The sequence below is a fragment of the Schistocerca cancellata genome, chromosome 5 (genome assembly GCF_023864275.1).
Source record: "Schistocerca cancellata isolate TAMUIC-IGC-003103 chromosome 5, iqSchCanc2.1, whole genome shotgun sequence".
Classification (NCBI taxonomy): Eukaryota; Metazoa; Arthropoda; class Insecta; order Orthoptera; family Acrididae; genus Schistocerca; species Schistocerca cancellata.
Window position 1 is genome coordinate 506998694 of NC_064630.1, and position 22043 is coordinate 507020736.

The window sequence follows — 22043 nt, forward strand, 5'->3', positions numbered from 1 at the left end:
AATGCAACATTATTTCTGCGAAATCTTCTTAAGTAAATTTAGAGAACGGGTATAGAAAATGGAAACAAGATAAGAGATACTCTTGACCATTTTGTGCTCCGCAGCTGAATAATGGAATGTTTATAAAAAAAATCACAACGTCTGTATTCCAAATAGATTTATTATGGCACAACTGGTTTCGTTCTAAGTAAGCGTTTTTATATAATCGAAAGTGCACCAACAGTCTTTGTGGGAACTAGTTAGGAAAACTGTTGGTGAACTTGTGGTCACATGAAGATGCTATTTACAATGAAACCAGTTGCGTCGTAATAAAAGTGCCTGAAATACAGCTACACTTCTTTTTATTAACATTTAATATAAGAGATGTTAGGGTGTTTGCAGAGGCATATTTTCCTAACTCGAAACGCGAACGGGCATGACAGAAAGTCGTCAAAACTGGGATACGTAACACACTATGCCATCCACTGTGCAGGGACTTGCGGAGTTTATATGAAGAATCGAATGTTATACGATCTCTTTAAAAAATTGTGAACAATACCATTAAGGAGGAGTTCGTTCATTCTAATCTGTGCTCTGTTTTGAAATGGATGTTTTTCAACGAATGATGATGTATTATCTAACTGTACTTATTCTGTGGTGAAAATGAGTCAGTGCTGATTTCAATGCCGAATATGCGAATAAGATCGCGCGTGCCACTTTGTGAATTTTACAATATTTTATGAGTCGCTTCGCAACCACTTTGAAACTCAAAAACTGACTGGTGCGGTAGGTATATCACTGCAGACTTTGTCGTTATGTCTTTTCCCCTATCCCCTGTTGATTCCTCTGTTTAGTCTTAACTCGACGGCAGAATTCACTTATACCTTCTTCTGTTTATTCGTGTGGCCATCTTTCCTCGCGTATTCCTATGATGTTGAAGTTGAGAAAAACTGTTTACAGGTGAATGTTTGTGGCACACGCTTTTTGATTTATTACATTTATTTCCACCATCGGTTGAAATTTCATTGTTATTTTACGCATTCCTCTGCCACTGTTTTAGAATTGTCGTATCTTCTCTGTAACATGTGGTATGGATTTTTTTTCCTCTCCTGGAAACATTTCCACAACCCAAGACAACTGTTTGCACCAAATGTTCAAATGTGTGTGAATTCCTAAGGGACCAAACTGCCGAGGTCATCGGTCCCTATACTCACACATTACTCAAACTAACTTATGCTAAGAACAACACACACACCCATGCCCGAGGAAGGACTCGAACCTCCGGCGGGAGGGGCCGCGCAATCCATGACATGGTGCCTCAAACCGCACGGCTACTCCGCGCGGCGTTTGCGCCAGAATGTCGTGTTTCACAGCAATACTTACAGCCGAAAAATCACTGACACACACCGGCAGCTGTTCACGAGGGACGGAACTTCCAATAAAATTACTTTTATGAAATAATGTAAAGGAAAATAAAGAGCAGTACTGAAAAGGCAGTTTTTGTTTGAATGGAGATTGTACAAAATAATTAAAAAAAAAGTTCGAGAGATTATAACTGCGTTTGCCATCAAAATTCTGACCGTACATGATGTGCCATTTACTGTTACTAGGGCATGCCGACGTTAGTGACATGAGTAAGTATCGATACTTGAAACAGGCTACCGCTGCCGTAAGTGTCGCATGATATTGAGGAAGATTGTAGTCTTTCGCTGCTATTTCAATGAGAATTAAAATGTAAGCAGTATGTGTGTAGTAAAAAGGAAATAAAAATGCCGTAATAAAAATTACATACTACGCTGCCCTCCAATCCTAAATTGGTGATCCCTTGATGCCTCAGAACATGTCCTACCAACCGATACCTTCTTCTAGTCAAGTTGTGCCACAAACTCCTCCCCAATTCTGTTCAGTACCTCCTCATTAGTTATGTGATCTACCCATCTAATCCTCAGCATTCTTCTGTAGCACCACATTTCGAAAGCTTCTATTCTCTTCTTGTCCAAACTATTTATTGTCCACATTTCATTTCCATACATGGCTCCACTCCATACATACAGTTTCAGAAACGACTTCCTGACACTTAAATCTATACTCGATGTTAACAAATTTCTCTTTTTCAGAAACGCTTTCCTTGCCATTGCCAGTCTACATTTTATATCCTCTCTACTTCGACCATCATCATTTATTTTGCTCCCCAAATAGCAAAACTCCTTTACTACTTTAAGTGTCTCATTTCCTAATTCCCTTAGTATCACCCGACTTAATTCGCCTATATTCCAATATCCTCGTTTTGCTTTTGTTGATGTTCATCTTATACCCTCCGTACAACTGCTCTTCCAAGTCCTTTGCTGACAGAATTACAATGTCATCGGCGAACCTTAAAGTTTTTATTTCTTCTCCACGGATTTTAATACCTACTCCAAATTTTTCTTTTGTTTCCTTTCCTGCTTGCTCAATATACAAATTGAATAACATCGGGGAGAGGCTACAATCCTGTCTCACTCGGTTCCCAACCACTGCTTCCCTTTCGTGCCCCTCGAATCCAAATGTTGCGCACTTCAGCCTCAAGAAGCGAAATAACCAGTGTAATGATGTCTTGGTACACAGCAGAGCTGATTAACTGACGACGCGATACGGCACACCAAGCTCCAATTTTCTGACAGTGCAAGGTGTTTTCATGAAAGACATCTGGATTTTCAGTTTATGTGATTTGAATGTTCACGTAACCAAAAGGTGAAACCTTGATGTATCAGTGAAGAAAACACCGTCCATTCGTGCGTTTCCTTGGACATCAACAACTAAGTACAGTACAGTTGACGCTTTGCTTTCCCGTTGCCTTCAATTCTTGCACTCTGCGAACATGACATGCATTGCTTTCTGAGCAATGTTATACGAAAGCTGTGGTTGGTCAGACTGACTCCTCAAACTTTCTGAAGGCGAACGCTGCATCACATACCGCACCTCAACCTGTTTAGCGTCCATCAAAACAGCAGGTCGCGTGGTTTTCTTCCTTGTCAGCAGCTAACCCGCATTCCCGGAAAGGAGTTTAATCCGTTCTTGTTGGATTGCTCGGTTCTGCGGCGTCTGGAAATTCCCCACGAAATGCGTCTACACGGTGTACATACGAACAACTGGCAAAACACTGTCGAGCAGTGAAAAGTCGTTGCTCTTGGGAAAACGACATATTTTCCAAGCAAAGAAGTGGGCAATAATAGAGACGTGGTGTGACGTGTAACTGGTATACTGAGGTCTTCGTTTGTTGTCAATAGCACTTGAAGCGCTATATTACGGTGGCTGTCGGACGAATGCAGCGCTACTCCTGTTTATAGGCACGTTTATTTTCGTAGTCGCGACTTTTCTATCATACTGTATCATAAACGCGTTAGATTTCAGCAAAATTTTGCAGTTATATTAAGTATGAACCTTCTACCACGGGAAAGTGATTCGAATACTGATTTTATACTGGAGGTGGCATGAAAATGAAGCAGTGTTTGGGGAAAGGAGTGAGATAGGGTTGTAGCCTATCCCCGATGTTATCCAATCTGTATATTGAGCAAGCAGTAAAGGAAACAAAAGAAAAATTTGGAGTAGGAATAAAAATCCATGGAGAAGAAATAAAAACTTTGAGGTTCGCCGAGTAGTAAAGGAGTTGTGCTATTTGGGGAGCAAAATAACTGATGATGGTCGAAGTAGAGAGGATATAAAATGTAGACTGGCAATGGAAAGGACAGCGTTTCTGAAGCAGAGAAATTTGTGAACATAGAGTACTGATTTAAGTGTCAGGAAGTCGTTTCTGAAAGTATTTGTATGGAGTGTAGCCACGTATGGAAGTGAAACGTGGACGATAAATAGTTTAGACAAAAAGAGAATAGAAGCTTTCGAAATGTGGTGCTACAGAAGAATGCTGAAGATTATATGGGTAGATCACATACAAATGAGGAGGTATTGAACAAAATTGGAGAAGAGAAATTTGTGGCACAACTTGAAGAAGGGATCGGTTGGTAGGACATATTCTGAGGCATCAAGGGATCTCCAGTTTAGTATTGGAGGGCAGCGCGGAAGGTAAAAATAGTAGAGGGAGACCAAGAGATGAATACACTAAACATATTCAGAAGGATGTAGGTTGCAGTAGGTACTGGGAGATGATGAAGCTTGCACAGGATAGAGTAGCATAGAGAGTTGCAACAAACCAGTCTCTGGACTGAAGACCACAACAGCAACTGGAGGTGGTTGATGCAAACGTAGCTAAATTTCCATATTTTGTCTAGTATTCAAAAAGGGCGCTTTTGTATGTTTAAAAAAGGATATTGTAAGTGAGTTCTGCTGTGTCAAAAAAAGTTGTCATGATTCACTGTAGTAATGACGCGTATGTGTGGCATGAAATTATGCCGAAGCCTGTATTTTGTTTTCGGTGGTATCATTTCTCATTTATTACTTTCGTCTGTATTTGTTTTCATACTTAGGTTGTTTGATGAAAACATAGTGTAACTTCTGCCCAGCTTGTATTGTAAATAAGTCATTCTGTGTTCAAGCAAAGCTTAGAAATAAACATAAATCTGTTGCAGTATTATAGGTGCCGAGTTTTCTGTTCCGATGTTATTGTGGTATCAGTACAGTTTTAGGCACTGGTATTGATAAGCCTGCCAAATATCGTAGCAAATGTGTTACTGAAACGTCTCTAGCTGTAAGGAATTCAGAGACGCCAGTTTTGCTCGGGCACGGTAGATCGTTTCGTATCTTTCTGATTCATCGTGCTTCATTGAAATCATCTATCTCTCTGTCGTCAGCATTTTCTGTTTCCGCGAGTGATGACGCACCTACGTTCCGTTCAGCTGTTGAATTTTTTTTTTTTGTGCCGTTTCGGTGGTCTCATTCTTATCGTTTGCGGGATGGCCACCCTGGTGCGGGTGTAGGCTGGCAACTGGCGTCGGCGTGCCACAAAAGGTGACGTCACGGCGGGGCAGACGACAGTGCTGTCGTCCCGTGGTAAGGCGGCGACATTGATTAGCTGTCGAGTGGCGGCTGCGGCTGCGGCTGCCGTGCCGCGGGCTGTGATCTGCCGCCGGCGGTCTGTACACGCCACGGCGTCCCAGCCGCCCCTGCCGCACGGGGCCCACTAGGCGGCGCTTGTCAGGCCAGCGGGAGGCGTGGGTGGCGACAGCTACACTCGTCACGGTCCCGCAGCTTGCAGGAGAGCTAAGCGTGCGACTTTGTCTGCAGACAAGCGAACCGCACATCCAATGGGTCACCGTTTTTTTCTATATTTCGCAAGTTAAGTAGTGAGCCTTTTGAGTACCATACGAGACAATAGCCACGAGCAACAGCCGGTAAGCCGGCAGACTACTAAGCTACGCATACTGTACTCAAGTCCCGCAACTTTTCCTTTTATTCTTTTTTTAAAAAATCTTTCGTCAAGCTTTTGTATCGCAGCAACATGTCATGTTTCTCTGGAGAGGAACGGTAGTAATAGTGATATTCATTGTGGAATATGTAACAAATGTTTTATGTTCATTTTTATATGTGTATGTAAAAGTCATGCTAAGTGATTGTCAACAATTTTTTTTCTATAGGGGAAGGCGTCATATGTTGTTGTTGTTGTTGTTGTGGTCTTCAGTCCTGAGACTGCTTTGATGCAGCTCTCCATGCTACTCTACCCTGTGCAAGCTTCTTCATCTCCCAGTACCTACTGCAACCTACATCCTTCTGAATCTGCTTAGTGTATTCATCTCTTGGTCTCCCCCTACGATTTTTACCCTCCACGCTGCCCTCCAATACTAAATTGGTGATCGCTTGATGCCCCAGAACATGTCCTACCAGCCGATCCCTTCTTCTGGTCAAGTTGTGCCACAAACTTCTCTTCTCCCCAATCCTATTCAATACTTCCTCATTAGTTATGTGATCTACCCATCTAATCTTCAGCATTCTTCTGTAGCACCACATTTCGAAAGCTTCTATTCTCTTCTTGTCCAAACTATTTACCGTCCATGTTTCACTTCCATACATGGCTACACTCCATACATACAGTTTCAGAAACGACTCCCTGACACTTAAATCTATACTCGATTTTAACAAATTTCTCTTCATCAGAAACGCTTTCCTTGCCATTGCCAGTCTACATTTTATATCCTCTTTACTTCGACCATCATCAGATATTTTGCTCCCCAAATAGCAAAACTGCTTTACTACTTTAAGTGTCTCATTTCCTAATCTAATTCCCTTAGTATCACCCGACTTAATTCGCCTATATTCCAATATCCTCGTTTTGCTTTTGTTGATGTTCATCTTATACCCTCCGTACAACTGCTCTTCCAAGTCCTTTGCTGACAGAATTACAATGTCATCGGCGAACCTTAAAGTTTTTATTTCTTCTCCACGGATTTTAATATCTACTCCAAATTTTTCTTTTGTTTCCTTTCCTGCTTGCTCGATATGCAGACTGAATAACATCGGGGAGAGGCTACAATCCTGTCTCACTCGGTTCCCAACCACTGCTTCCCTTTCGTGCCTCTCGACTCTTATAACTGCCATCTGGTTTGTGTACAATTTTTAAATAGCGTTTCGCTCCCTGTATTTTACCCCTGCCACCTTCAGAATTTGAAAGAGAGTATTCCTGTCAACATTGTCAAAAGCTTTCTCTGAGTCTACAAATGCTAGATACATAGGTTTGCCTTCCCTTAATGTATTTTATAAGATAAGTCGTAGGGTCAGTACTACCTCACGTGTTCCAACATTTCTACGGAATCCAAACTCATCATCCCCGAGGTCAGCCTCTACCAGTTTTCTCTGAGTCTGCAAATGCTAGATACATAGGTTTGCCTTTCCTTAATGTATTTTATAAGATAAGTCGTAGGGTCAGTACTACCTCACGTGTTCCAACATTTCTACGGAATCCAAACTCATTATCCCCGAGGTCAGCCTCTACCAGTTTTTCCATTCGACTGTAAAGAATTCGTATTAGTATTTTGCAGCCGTGGCTTATTAGACTGATAGTTCGGGCCGGCCGGAGTGGCCGAGTGGTTCTAGGCGCTTCAGTCTGGAACCGCGTGACCGCTACGGTCGCAGGTTCGAATCTTGCCTCGGGCATAGATGTGTGTGATGTCCTTAGGTTGGTTAGGTTTAAGTAGTTCTATGTTCTAGGGGACTGATGACCACAGTTGTTAAGTCCCATAGTGCTCAGAGCCATTTGAACATTTGATAGTTCGGTAATTTTCACATCTGTAAATACCTGCTTTCTTTGGGGTTGGAATTATTATATTCTTCTTGAAGTCATATATTACGGACTTATTGACTAATGTATTGTTAAGCTTGATGCTGTAGGAAGCCAGTGAGGACACTCGAAGACAGGAAACCAGAGACACGACACAGGTCACTGCCGTAGAAAGTAGCAGTTATGTTACACGGGGTAAACAGATACTCGTCAACTGAAAACTGCAGGGCAGCACTCTCAGGGTAGGAGTTTTAGTTCACAGGATGAAGAGGTGGCTTTATACACCGTCTAGAGGCTGTTATAAAGTGCCGCAGTGGACATTAGTCGCAAGGAGGCGCATCTTGGCTTATACAGCAAGCATGATACTAGCTCCTGAGAATAGCAACGTCATTGGATTCATACAGGCTACGTTGAGATGGGATATGAGAAAAATTGCTGGAACACTGCTCCTCACTCCCAAGAGAAAAGTCTTCACCCTTAGCGTGCGTTAAAGTGAGATAAAACACTGTTCTTGCTAGCTATATAAAACGTTGTTGTTGCTATCTGCATTAGGAAGGGCACTGAATTAGAGCTTTCGCTCAACGCTGTTGCTGCCAAGTATGGAGTGTAAGGGCCAGTAACATTCGTATCAACAGAGTAGTAGAAGGGAAAGGACGTGAAAGTGGCACTGGGGAAGTGCATAGCCCCATGTCACGTTGGGCGATGCCTGTAGAGTACCTGTGGATTGACAGAGATATAATAGTGAATCATGATGAAATGATTGATACATGATGAAATGATCGATACATTTACGTGAATACCTCAGAGACAATATACATTATTCAAAGCATGTGTGTCTATAACCAAGTACGAGTCCAGTGCGATATGCACTTGAATGCATCGATAAATAAATGATAATTATTTCACGAATGTACCACAATGATAATCATTATTAGAATTACAGCAGCAAACACAGAGAACGAGATCATTATGCTGGATTCCGCACTTTATCACTAGTCGGACACTTCACAAGCTTCTATGAGAGCGTAATGTACTGGCGAATGAGACGTGCAGATCCCAGTGATGTGATATTTTGTTTTTGGCAGGTGGATGTTTTATCAGTGCCAGTGGTTATCAAATTTCCACTAGGATCTTTTGACATTCCTCCGGGAACCAATATAACATTTGTACCTGTTTACACCAGAGTTGCTGTAGTTCGACTGGCAAGATTTTCCAATTTCTCTCTTGCTGGTTCTGCTACAAACTGAAGTGACAATGTCCATCATTCATCTTTTGTTTTTCTCCACAATTGTTATTTCTGGTGTATCGTGTTCCAAAATACAATCTGTCTGAAATCAGAAGTGGCTCAGTAGTTTCTTGTGTTCGGTTCCGACAACTTTCTCCTGCCTTGTGGTGCCGTCAGTTCCTTACCAACGGAAGGTAGTAATTTTGTCATAAGTTCCAGTGGATTATGATTATTATTCCCTTTCCGGAGAAATCTGAAATATTGTAGCTACACAAGGGTTTAATGGAAAATTAGGAAGAAGAAAATGGCGTGACTCGAACGAAATATGGACTGATCTGTAGTTCAGCGCCTTAGCTGGTTGCGCTAAAGCCACTGCTCGATGTCCGCTCTCGTCTAGTATTCAACAGATTCATAAAACTTTGAACCCCTATTTCTCGAAAACGCTTCAACAGCGAACCATATTAGACTAACATTAGCTACATCTAATTATGTATTATAACCTTGCGAATGACGAACAAAATCGGTGCCCTACTGAGCGTATGCTTCCATTTTCAGAACAAAGGCAGCGCATACGCGACGGGATTTCCGACATTAGTTTGGCTTTATCGCGCATTTCAACTGCACTTCGACAGCAGTCAACTCTCGCAGCTCATTCGCGTGCTTCAACATTTCAGCTGATTTAGTTTTATTGTTTCTTCACTGTGTTTACATCCCTTGACCTTGCAACCATTTTCTGTGCATATATTTACGTAAGCTGCACACCTACAGTAACAAGTTATTCTACTTAACAAGTTAGTAAAGAGTTGACAAAAGGACAGTCAAAATTAAAGAACCGTACAGCCACCTCGTGTTTAGATGGTAGTAAAGAGTGCATAATAAACATTACAGGTTACTGCAGTTGCATTACTTAATTACTCACCTGTCCTCGCAAACAGCAGTCGGTTTTTGGACTCCTCAACTAGCGTTTTATCCTTGGCGTCTTCTGCCCTTGCTCCAAGTATCTGAAAATCCTTGGCCATTGGGTCTCTCCAGATAACTTTAGGTCTGTTTGTAGGTCTTCGTCCTTCAAGTTTCTTCTCTAACACTTCTCTCAATCTTGATCCCTCCTCTCTTCTACAGACGTAGTCTGCCCATCTCAGCCTGCTTGTCCTGCTTCCCTTACAACATTTGGTTTATTATATTCTTCTATAAACTTTTTCTTCGGCTTTCTCCTCCCTGACAGATTGGTCCAAACATATTACGTAGGATTTTACTTTCGAAAACCTTTATCTTCGTCTGTGTATACTTTGCTTTTCTCCTTATACTACCATTGCTCTGATTACTGTTTTACATTCCTTTATTTTTGTTCCCTTTGAAAAAATTTTTGATGACAATTTTTTGAGTGATTGACGACCTGGATGTCGCTTTGATCCTCGCTCGTAATCATTTCTTCATCATTTCTGTTGTTTACCACAACCCCCAGATTTTTAAACTCATCCACTTCTTAATCACGTGGTTGTCCATCTGTAGTGTTTCCTGCGTTTTTTTCTCGTAATTTCTTTTTACCCTCGTGAATTTTGTTTTCTCGACATTTTAAGTAGCTTTCTTGCCAGTTTTTTAGGGTCATCTAGGTTTTTAGCGATTAATGTTAAATCATCTGCAAGGGCAACTACATTCGTTTCTATACCTGTGCTAATTCCTCTTCTGCTTCGTTTGCTAAATCCAATGCTACCTGCAATTATATGATGGGGTCCAATAAGTAATGCAACACATTTTTTTTTCGCGGCCAGTTTCGGTTGAAAAAATGCGGAATTTTGTTGTGGAACTTTGTGGAATATTCCCGCTTCAATCCCTATAGTTTCACGAAATTCCGGTACGTGGCGTCGCTATACATAACCTTCAAAACGACACTTTTAACGGAGGTGCGTTCCAAGCAGAGAGCTGTCACTGAGTTCCTTCTGGTGGAAAACTATAACATCGCAGATATTAATAGGCCCTTGCAGAATGTCTACAGAGACCTGGCAGTGAACAAAAGCACGGTGAGTCGCCATCGCACAGACCTGGGCGATCTCCGGCGTGCTGAGCCTCCGCACACAGCTGCGACTCCTGCCATGTTGGAACGCGCGGACACAGTTATTCGATTTGATTGACGGATTACAATCAAACACCTCGGTGCACAACTGGACGTCTCTGCTATTAGTGCTGGCACACTCGTCCAGCGGTCGGGGTACACAGATGTGTGCGTATTGGGTTCCTTGTCGCCCGACATAAGACCCTAAGAGCAACGAAGTATCACCTGTGGGGAACTGCTTGCGTGTTTCGAGGTTGATCGTAACGACTTTTCTTTTCGAACATTGTCACCGACAATGAAATATGGGTTCGCCACTTCGAACCGGAGACAAGACGTCAATCCATGGAGTACCACCACATCATCTCTCCTCCGAAGAAAAAGTTAAAAGACGCTCCCTCAGCCGGCAAGGGCATGGCGACAGTCTTCTGGCAGTGTGAAGGGGCTATTCTGTTTCATGTCCTCCCTCCTGGTGCAACGATTAACTCAGAAGTGTATTATGCTACCCTCAGCAAATTGAAGAAACGACTTCAGCGTGATCTTCGCCACAAAAATGCAAACGAAATTCTCCTTCTCTATGACAACGCCAGGCCTCACACAAGTCTGTGCATCCGAGAGGAGCTCACAAAACTTTATTGGACTGTTCTTCCTGATCCATCCTACAGCCCGGATCTCGCAGCTTTCGACTTCTGTTCGTTTGGCCCAATGACGAAAATGATGATTATTATGTATGGTTCCGGAGGGTGGCGCTCAATGGCGTGGTTATCAGCGCCCGAACAAATTCCCAATCTTTTCACTATCCAGTCTCGCCACATCCCCGAATGGTGGTGAAATGAGGAGGACAACACAAACACCCAGTCACCGGCCGGAGAAAAGACCCGATCCCGCCGAAGATCGAATCCTGGAGTCCCTGATCCATGGTCCAATGAAGGATGCACTCCGCGGGAAGCAGTACGTTGGTGATGGGGAGGTTACTGGCGCAGCAAGATTTGGTTTCGATGTCAACCAGTGAGTGGTACCATATGGGCTTACAGGCCCTCCCACTATGGCGGCACAAGGCCGTCGCATTTTACCGGGATTATGAAAGAAAAAACAGGATTTTGTAGCCAAAATAGTGGGGAATAATATAGCGTATTCGAAACCTTAATAGAACATACCTACTTCAGAAAAAAAATGTGTTGCATTGCTTATTGAACGCCTTTCATAATATTGAAGCAGAGCTGTGATATTCCATCTCCTTGCCTGACTCCTGTTTTTAAGTAGAAAACTGTGGAACGTTATTCTATTTTCACTATCTCTTTCGAACCATTCCGTGTGCCGTGCGGGGTAGCCGCGCGATTTAGAGCGTTTTGTCACGGTCCGTGCGGCTCTCCCCGTTGGAGGTTCGAGTTCTCCCTCGGGCATGTGTGTGTGTGTGTGTGTGTGTGTGTGTGTTCAAAAATGGCTCTGGGCACTATGGGACTTAACATCTGAGGTCATCAGTCCCCTAGAAGTTAGAACTACTTAAACCTAACTAACCTAAGGACATCACACACATCCATGCCCGAGGCAGGATTCGAACCTGCGACCGTAACAGTCACGCGGTTCCGGATTGACGCGCCTAGAACCACACGGCCACCGCTGTGTGTGTGTGTGTGTGTGTGTGTGTGTGTGTGTGTGTGTGTGTGTGTGTGTGTGTGTGTGTGTTGTCCTTAGCGCAACTTAGTTTAAGTAGTGCCTAAGCTTAGGGACCGATGACCTCAGCAGTTTGGTCCCATAAGACCTTACCACAATTTTCAAAAAATTACGATTCACCTTAACTTTTACGAGATTTGTAATCTTCTCGGGTAAACCAAACTTCTCATTTTTCTCCCACAACTTATCTCTGTTTATGCTATTGTAATCACATTAATAAAGTTGATTTTAATTAAAATTTAAGTGTCCTTTGCTATTGAATATCCTTCTGAAATTTCAACATCTTACGATGCTGGACTGATAAACTACTAGAACAGAGTATTTCAGTACAATTTTTACACTAGTAAGAAAGTAATAAATCTCTGTTTGGCATATCATAAACACTAAAATCATATTAGCTCTTCTTTTTGAAGTCTCAACAAGAGACAGCGAAAGAGAAGGTGGTTGACATTGGCCTCCGTTTCATTTCCGCATTGCCGAGCGGTCCAGGGCGCTGCAGTCACGGACTGTGGGGCAGGTCCCGGTGGAGGTTCGAGTCCTCCTTCGGGCATGGGTGTGCGTGTTTGTCCTTAGGATAATTTAGGTTAAGTAGTGTGTAAGCTTAGGGACTGATGATCTTAGCAGTTAAGTTTCATAAGATTTCACAGACATTTGAATATTTTTTTCGTTTCCGCATTCATAAAAGAGTAATGTATATATAACACAAGTATCACGCGGGATGGTATCTTCTGTTGTGGCAATCAAGAATGTACAATTTACTTACCAGTTATTCTAGGCCGGTAAGTGCTGTCTCTACAGCGAGAGCAAGTAAGGCATTGCGCCCGAGTTGCTTACCGAAACGCATAATGGGAGCCCTCTCCACTGTCAGCTTGGTCTCTGCTCTCCTGTGTTGCGATGCCCGCTGAAGTCAGGTTAGAGGCCCCACGGGAACTGCAGGCAGGCAACACAATAACGACGTTAGCTGTGCTTGAAGGCTCCATAAGGGAATCGTTCGCAGGGGCTGCGTGACGTCACCGCACGGCAGCTTCACCGCCGCTTTTTCTGAGGAAAAATCTGCTAGAGTGCAAAACTTAAAGAGCGAAAGATATTTTCTCTTCATGTGCCACTGCCAAGTAACATAGTAGGTCGATGAAGCTTGGTCTCTACGTATTAAGAACTGCTACAATACAGTAGAGTTCAGTAGAGAAGGCAACTAAAAGAAATATGCAACGAGACGAACAGAAATGACACTTTTATACAAAGACAATAATTTAACTGAAGTCATCGCGATTTATGATGGTCCTCCGGGCAACACAGAAGGTGGGACATACTTCTTGCAAGGGTGTGTGATCACTACCGAGAGTAAGACATGATCTGCAGCGCACTCCAATGCTGGCCATAATGATTAGGGGGAGTTGTGATAGCGCGTTACGCTCTTCCACCAACGCAGTTGACAAATGGTGGATGGTGGATGGTCGTGGGTGAATGTGGACGTCCTACAACAGTCCTCCCCAACGCATTTCTCACGTGGCGAACGGCCAACCCGGTCCATTGGCCGAATATTCTCTCATTCCAAGAGCTCCTCCACTTGTGGAGTTTGATGTGGTTGCACAATGTCATCCATAAAAATGAAGTCAGTGCCGAATTCGTCCCTGAAAAGACGTGCATGGGGAAGGAGTACAGTGTCACAATAACGTTGGCCGGTGAGTTTACAGTGTTCAGATAGTTGGAGGTCGTTCTACATATACATCTATGTGTTTACTTTGCTACTAACAATAAAGTGCCTGACAGAGGATTCAATGAACCACCCTCAAGCTGTCTCTCTACCGTTCCACTGTCGAACGGCACGCGGGAAAAACGAGCACTTAAATTTTTCCGTGCAAGTCCTGATTTCTCTTATTTTGTCGTGATGATCATTTCTCCCTATGTAGGTGGGTGCCAACAGAATGTTTTCGCAATCGGAGGAGAAAACTGGTGATTAAAATTTCATGAGAAGATCCCGTCGCAACGAAAAACTCCTTTGTTTTAATGATTGGCACTCCAGTTAAAGTATCATGTTTGTGGCACTATCTCCCATATTTCGCCATCATACAAAACGTGCTGCCCTTCTTTGAAGTTTTTCGTTGTACTCCGTCAGTCCTATCTGGTAAGGATCCCACACTGCGCAGCAGTATTCTAAAAGAGGACGGACAAGCGTAGTGTAGGCACTCTCCTTAGTAGATCTGTTACATTTTCCAAGTGTCCTTCCAATAAAACGCAGTCTTTGGTTAGCCTTCCCCACAACATTTTCTATGTGTTGTTCGTCATTGTAATTCCTAGGTATTTAGTTGAATTTATGGCTTTTAGATTAGACTGATTTATCGTGTAACCGAAGTTAAACGAATTCCTTTTAGCACTCATGTGGATGACCTCACACTTTTCGTTATTTAGGGTCAATTGCCACTTTCCACACCATTCAGATATTTCTTCTAAATCGTTTTGCAGTTTGTTTTGATCTTCTGATGACTTTATTAGACGACAAATGACAGCGTCATCTGCAAACAACCGAAGACGGCTGCTCAGATTGTCTCCCAACTCGTTTATATAGACAAGGAAAAGCAAAGGGCCTATAACACTATCTTGGGGAACGCCAGAAATCACTTCTGTTTTACTCGATGAGTTTCTGTCAATTACTACGATCTGTGACCTCTCTGACAGGAAATCACAAATCCAGTCACGTAACTGGGACGATACTCCATAGGAACGCAATTTCACTACAAGCCGCTTGTGTGGTACAGTGTCAAAAACCTTCCGGAAATTCAGAAATACGGAAACCATTTGAAATCCCTTGTCAATAGCACTCAGCACTTCATGTGAATAAAGAGCTACTTGTATTTCACACGAAGGATGTTATTCGAAAGCAGATGGCAGAATCAGTTTGTTTGGAAGAATCCTCAGGAAGTGTAACGCATCCACAAAGGAGGTACCTTACAAAGCTCTCGTTCGACCAATTATTGAATCTTGCCCCTCATGCTGGGATCTGCACCAAATAGAATTGATGGAGGCATTCGAGAAGATGCAGAGAAGAGCACCGCATTTCGTTAAGGGTTCATCTAATAAGCGTGAAGGCGTCACGGTGATGCTCATTCATATACAATGACAGGTGCTACGAAAGTGGCACTCTGCATTACGGGTTGGTTTACTATTAAATTTCCGAGAGAGATTTCTCGAAGAGTCAACCGAAATATAGCTTCCTCCTACGTACACTACTGGCCATTAAAATTGCTACACCACGAACATGATGTGCTACAGACGTGAAATTTAACAGACAGGGAGAAGATGCTGTGATATGCAAATGATTAGCTTTTCAGAGCATTCACTCAAGGTTGGCGCCGGTGGCGACACCTACAACCTCCTGACATACACAAACAGCAGTTGACCGGCGTTGCCTGGTGAAACGTTGTTGTGATGCCTCGTGTAAGGAGGAGAAATGCGTACCATCACGTTTCCGACTTTGATAAAGGTCGGTTTGTAGCCTATGGCGATTGCGGTTTATCGTATAGCGACATTGCTGCTCGCGTTGGTCGAGATCCAATGACTTAGCAGAATATGGAATTGGTGGGTTCGGGAGGGTAATACGGAACGCCGTGCTGGATTCCAACGGCCTCGTATCACTAGCAGTCGAGATGACAGGCATCTTATCCGCATGGCTGTAACGAATCATGCAGCCACGTCGCGATCCCTGAGTCAACAGATAGGGACGTTTGCAAGACAACCATCTGCACGAACAGTTCGACGACATTTGCAAAAGCATGGACTATCAGCTCGGAGACCACGGCTGCGGTTACCCTTGATGCTGCATCACAGACAGGAGCGCCTGCGATGGTGTACTCAACGACGAACCTGGGTGCACCAATGGCAAAACGTCATTTTTTCGGATGAATCAAGCTTCTGTTTACAGCATCATGATGGTCGCATCCGTGTTTGGCGACATCGCGGTGAACGCACATTGGAAGCGTATATTCGTCATAGCCATACTGGCGTATCACCCGGCGTGATGGTATGGGGTGCCATTGGTTACACGTCTCGGTCACCTCTTGTTCGCATTGATGGCACTTTGAACAGTGGACGTTGCATTTCAGGTGTATTAGCACCCGTGGCTCTACCCTTCATTCGATCCCCGCGAAACCCTGCATTTCAGCAGGATAATGCACGACCGCATGTTGCAAGTCCTTTCTGGATACAGAAAATGTTCGACTGCTGCCCTGGCCAACACATTCTCCAGATCTCTCACCAAGTGAAAAGGTCTGGTCAATGGTGGCCGAGCAACTGGCTCGTCACTATACGCCAGTCACTACTCCTGATGAACTGTGGTATCGTGTTGAAGCTGCATGGGCAGCTGCACCTGTACACGCCATCCAAGCTCTGTTTGACGCAATACCCAGGCGTATCAAGGCCGTTATTACGGCCAGAAGTGGTTGTTCTGGGTACTGATTTCTCAGGATCTATGCACCCAAACTGCCTGAAAATGTAATCACATGTCGGTTCTAGTAATGAATACCCGTTTATCATCTGCATTTCTTCTTGGTGTAGCAATTTTAATGGCCAATAGTGTGTATCTCGTTAAAATACCGCGAAGGTAAAATTAGAGAGATGCGAGACCACACAGAAGTTTACGAGCAATCATTCTTCTCGCGAACCATTCGCGAGTGAAACAGAGAAAGGGAAAAGTTATATTGGTAGACGGAGTACCCTCCGCCACACACTGTTAGGTGGTTTGCAGTGTGTAGATGTATGAGAATTCTAAATGTTTTGAAGAAATAGGGAATGGAGGAATATGACGGAACAATTCATTTTCGAGAGTTCGGTCGCAGAAGCAGCGAACGGACGAGGACTGATATGCAGCACGCGGCTAATGGGAGAGCGCTCGGAGGCCAGATTTCACAGCGGCGGCAGTGGAGTAGTAGCGCGGTGTGGTGTGTCAGTTATGCGGCCGACTGCAGCGCGAGCGGGCTGCTGCCACTTGCGGTGCAGATTGCTACATCAATAAAACCGGGCCCGGAACGCAGCGAGGGCGTTTTGGGGGCGGCCCGCGGGTAGCGGCTCTGGGCCGCAGTTTTCCGGCGCCAGCTTCCTGCTGAGGCCGGCTCATGAATATGCACACTCCGCTGCCATTGCTCAGCGCCTGTCCACCGCACGGTCGCCACCGACCCGCCTATTCTCCGTGTAGGCTCCCTCAATAAACCAGCTGCAATCTACCGAGCGGCACGCCTATTTCCGACGCCGATTTTGATTTGTGATCGGAAGTTGCTGCACCACTATACGCGTAATACAGGGCCACTTTTCTCAAAGAGCGTATCCATAGGGGATGGGGGTGGCATAGGTTCATGGAACTTATCACGTCCTCCCTTGCCCTCACCCCCCCCCCCATATTTTAGTACAAGCGTTTGTATTTTTTCATATCATTTTCCAAATTTCAAAGACGAACTTCGGAGAATAATGTAGCATGTAAACAAATTGGGAACTCGTTGACTGCGAGGTCGCAAATTCAGTCTTGAGTAAAACACATTTCAAACTTTTTTGTTAACTCTTATGGCAGGAAGAATGTCAGCTGCTAATCATACATGGTGTGCCTCTGGAGGGCGACAGAAAGTGACTGTCCGGCAGGTGCAGAAATCAACCTTCTATGTGATCTCTTCACAAAATGGACATTGTCGACATTCAGAAAATGTTCAAAACAAACGATTAACTTTCATCATGCGCACCGAATGAAAAATGGCCCGCCACAGTGATCAGAAAGGTTCGCACCATCGAGATTGAAGGCGAACTACTTGGGAGTTACAAACCGCGCAGGACGTTCAGCCAGGTGTCCACTCTTAAGAATGCATATAGAAGCATAGTGCTGTAATAGGCTGATGAGTCCGCAGCTCGTGGTCGTGCGGTAGCGTTCTCGCTTCCCGCGCCCGGGTTCCCGGGTTCGATTCCCGGCGGGGTCAGAACGACTTTCAGTTCCAGCATTCACCTGATAATCAAGAAAAACCTCCTGAAAACCTTGGTCGGAACCAGGGGATTGGAAGTATTCTAACTTATTTCTGACAATGTTTACCATTGTCCCAAACAAAAATTAAAATTTTATGTGTGTGTGTGTGTGTCAATATGTTTGTGGTGTTTTTGGCTTATGCCTTCCCCATAGTTAGACGTATGTGAATAGCTGCGTTCATAAACTCCTTGGTGCTTAAAAGTTGTGACTTAACAATAGGAACATACACTCAACGGATCTCCGATTTGTTGCTCTTGTATTATACGTTTCTCAGCGTTTTCGAGAAAACGAGATTCAGAATTGTACGAGCCTGTTGAATACCACACTAGAACGCCAGCCGTCGAGCATCTGTTTTAGCACAACCGGCAAGGCGCCAGGCTAAGAAGTCTGCAAACGACCTACTGTCGTCATTTACTTTTTTTATGCTTCATCAAATATTTGTATTGCTACGACGAATCGTGTTTCTACGGAAAGGAAAAATAACAATGGTGATGATAGTAGTACATTCGAGGTGAGGTATACTCGAGATATAACAAGGAATTGTGTTGAAATGAAGACTTATTTATCGATTTGTTCATTTATTTGTTTATCCTCTGCAGCATCAGTAGAAAGCGGTTGTATCCTTTTCTCATGGAATGGTCTGCTTTCCTATTCACTGTGTTTGCAGATCACTTTTTTTTGCATACCCGAAGTAATAGAGTTGTTAGTCAACAGTTCATAACCCTGAGGCCGCTCGTTTTTAACTGAAATCTGCAAAGATAAGTTTACTGCATATTGAAATGGAGCAGTTACCAGGATCTTCGACATCAACTGAAAAATCAAACGAGTGGTCGGTGGAAGATAAGAGAAAAAACAAAAGAGGGGACTGGAACGCAGCATCGTGCAGACATGAAGTCTGGCGTCGACACCGCTGTGCGATGACCGAGCTCGTGTATGGCATTCAACAGGCAATTATAACTTCGGACCTAGAGTTCTCCAAAATGCTTGAGAAGCACATCGTACTCGAGCAACTCTCTTTACGTCGAAGCAAGTACTACGACCGTGCGAAAGGTGACAGAACTGGTGACCCGTTGGCTCTGTGTTTCCCTTGTGACTCCAGTGACTGATTGCCGGTTATGTACTCGAACAACATCGGATATGAATGACTCTACGGGGATTTGAACCGTCGTTCTTCGGAATTCTTGTGTTGATTTTCCGTCAGGAATGTCACAGTTTGTAGTAATTAATGGAAACTCATATAGTGAATGAGATGAAAGTTCAGCTTCAACCCCGGATAGTCCCGGGAATTTTTCCTCGTTACAGTCCTTCCGCCAGGACTCCAGCTGCACCCAGCCTGCGCTGAAATGAGTATCGGGGATTTCCCCGGGAGTAAAAGGCGGCGGGGCCGATGGGCACGCCATCCGCCCCCACCTGGTGCCGCGACAAAGGAAGGCTGCACTCTGCCTACAGTTAAGCCACAGGCAAACGTCCAATGAAACCGTACTTCTGTCCACCTTCCTCCCAGGGGCAGCGTTGTAAGCCCTCTGCTGTTTTTGATGTTTATTTAGAAGACAATGCAGGTGTGGAAATCTTAGCAGTTCTCTTAGACTGTTTGCAAAATGGTTCAAATGGCTCTGAGCACTATGGGACTTAACTGCTTTGGTCATCAGTCCCCTAGAACTTAGAACTACTTAAACCTAACTAACCTAAGGACATCACACACATCCATTCCCGAGGCAGGATTCGAACCTGCGAAGGTAGCGGTTGCGCGGTTCCAGACTGTAGCACCTAGAACCGCTCGGCCACCCCGGCCGGCGACTGTTCGCAGGTGACGCCATCGTTTACTGTATACTCAAGTCGTCATAATACTATAATGAATTACAAAATGATTCTGACAAGATATCAGCATGGTGCGAAAAGCGGCAATTGACCCTAAGCTAGTTACAGTGTTAAGTGTTCCACATAAGTAATAATGAAAACCCCGTTGCATTGCGATTAGACGTTATATCATACAAATGTAACAAATTTAAGGTTGTTCATTCATCTAAATAATTATCAAGAACTTAAATTTGAACCATCCTTTACAAATGGTATGGAGAAACCGAACCAAGACAGCGTCTTATTGGCAGAACGCTTGTAAACTGCAACAGATCTTCTGAAGTGTCATTTCATGGTAACGGGCGCATGTTTTGTTCAGCTGACATTAAAGTATAAACATCAAAATAAAAAGAGGGAGACCTGAATATGAACAATGTACAGCGAAGCTTTGATGCGAGCTTGGTTGGTGTGCCACTAAAGGAAGGAACAAGACGCGTTACAGACACAACAAAGCTTTCACTTTTCATGGAATTATCCTGAAGACGCTGCCCATCTGCGCTTGTTTGTTCTGGAGTATTGCTGCGAGGTAACAGATCCTCGACAGATAAGATTTACAGAGATCGAAAAAGTAAAAAAAGAAGAAGAGCAGCTCGTTTTTCTCTCTCCTCCGAATGCCGAAATACATTACTTTTGAGTCCCACCCATAGGGAGAAATGACCATTGTGACGAAGTAAGATAATCTCGCATAGAAAGGTTCAGGTGTTTCTTTTTCTCACGTGCTATTCTAGAGTGGAACGGTTGAGAAATAATCTTAAAGTGGTTATGTGAACCTTCTGCCAAACGCTTAAGTGTGCATTGCTCAATAATCCTAAATATTATATGGTTAGATCGAATGGCTAATGGGGAGGTACTGCGTCGAATTAAGGAAAAGGGAATTTATGGCAGAACTTGACTAAAGGAAGGGATCGATTAATAGCACATATCTTGAGAAACCAGTGTCGTCAGTTTGCTAATTGAGGGCATAAAAATTACAGAGGAAGTCCTAGACATTAATTCGGTAAGCAGGTTCAAATTGATGTAGGATGCTTATTCAGAGAACTCACAGGAGGGACCAGCGTTGAGAGCTATACTTCCGACCACGATATTACTGGACTTCCCTTCCCCGTGGCTGTTATCGGAAACGCCGGCCGGTGTGGCTGTGCGGTTCTAGGCGCGTCAGTCTGGAAACGCGTGACCGCTACGGTCGCAGGTTCGAATCCTGCCTCGGGCATGGATGTGTGTGATGTTCTTAGGTTAGTTAGGTTTAAGTAGTTCTAAGTTCTAGGGGACTGATGACAACAAATGTTGAGTCCCATAGTGCTTAGAGCCTTTTTTTTTGTTATCGGAAACACATGGTGACGTTAAAGTAAACAAGTACAGAGGTTCAAATGGTTCAAATGGCTCTGAGCACTATGGGACTTAACATCTGTGGTCATCAGTCCCCTAGAACTTAGAACTACTTAAACCTAACTAACCTAAGGACATCACACACATCCATGCCCAAGGCAGGATTCGAACCTGCGACCGTAACAGTCGCGCGGTTCCGGACTGAGCGCCTAGAACCGCTAGACCACCGCGGCCGGCCAGTACAGAGGTGATTAAGAAAAAATGCATTGGACTGTAAATGACTTCAGGACAGTTGTGCATATCAACTGGTTCAGCATGTCCTCGTGAAATATCACGATAAAAGCTCGCAATAAGTCGACCGAAGCTCCTTCACACCCAAGTGCAGTAATACTGTCATCGACAAATACCGGGTGATCAAAAAGTCAGTATAAATTTGAAAACTTAATAAACCACGGAATAGTGTAGATAGAGAGGTAAAAAATGGCTCTGAGCTCTATGGGACTTAACTCCCCTAGATCTTAGAACTACTTAAACCTAACTAACCTAAGGACAACACACACATCCATGCCCGAGGCAGGATTCGAACCTGCGACCGTAGCGGTCGCGCGGTTCCAAACTGTAGCGTCTAGAACCGCTTGGCCACACCGGCCGGCCAGAGAGGTAAAAATTGACACACCTGCTTGGAATGACATGGGGTTTTATTAGAACAAAAAAAAAGCCAAAAAAAAGTTCA

General features: G+C 44.0%; 1 long non-coding RNA gene across 3 annotated transcripts in view; it reads right to left on the bottom strand.

Annotated features, from left to right (window-relative positions):
• Positions 1-22043, bottom strand: part of LOC126187712 (uncharacterized) — a 283923-nt gene that overhangs the window by 182672 nt on the left and 79208 nt on the right. For all 3 annotated transcript variants that reach the window (XR_007537781.1, XR_007537779.1, XR_007537780.1), the window contains exon 2: positions 12964-13059. This is a non-coding gene — a long non-coding RNA (uncharacterized LOC126187712). The remainder of the gene's footprint in view (positions 1-12963; positions 13060-22043) is intronic.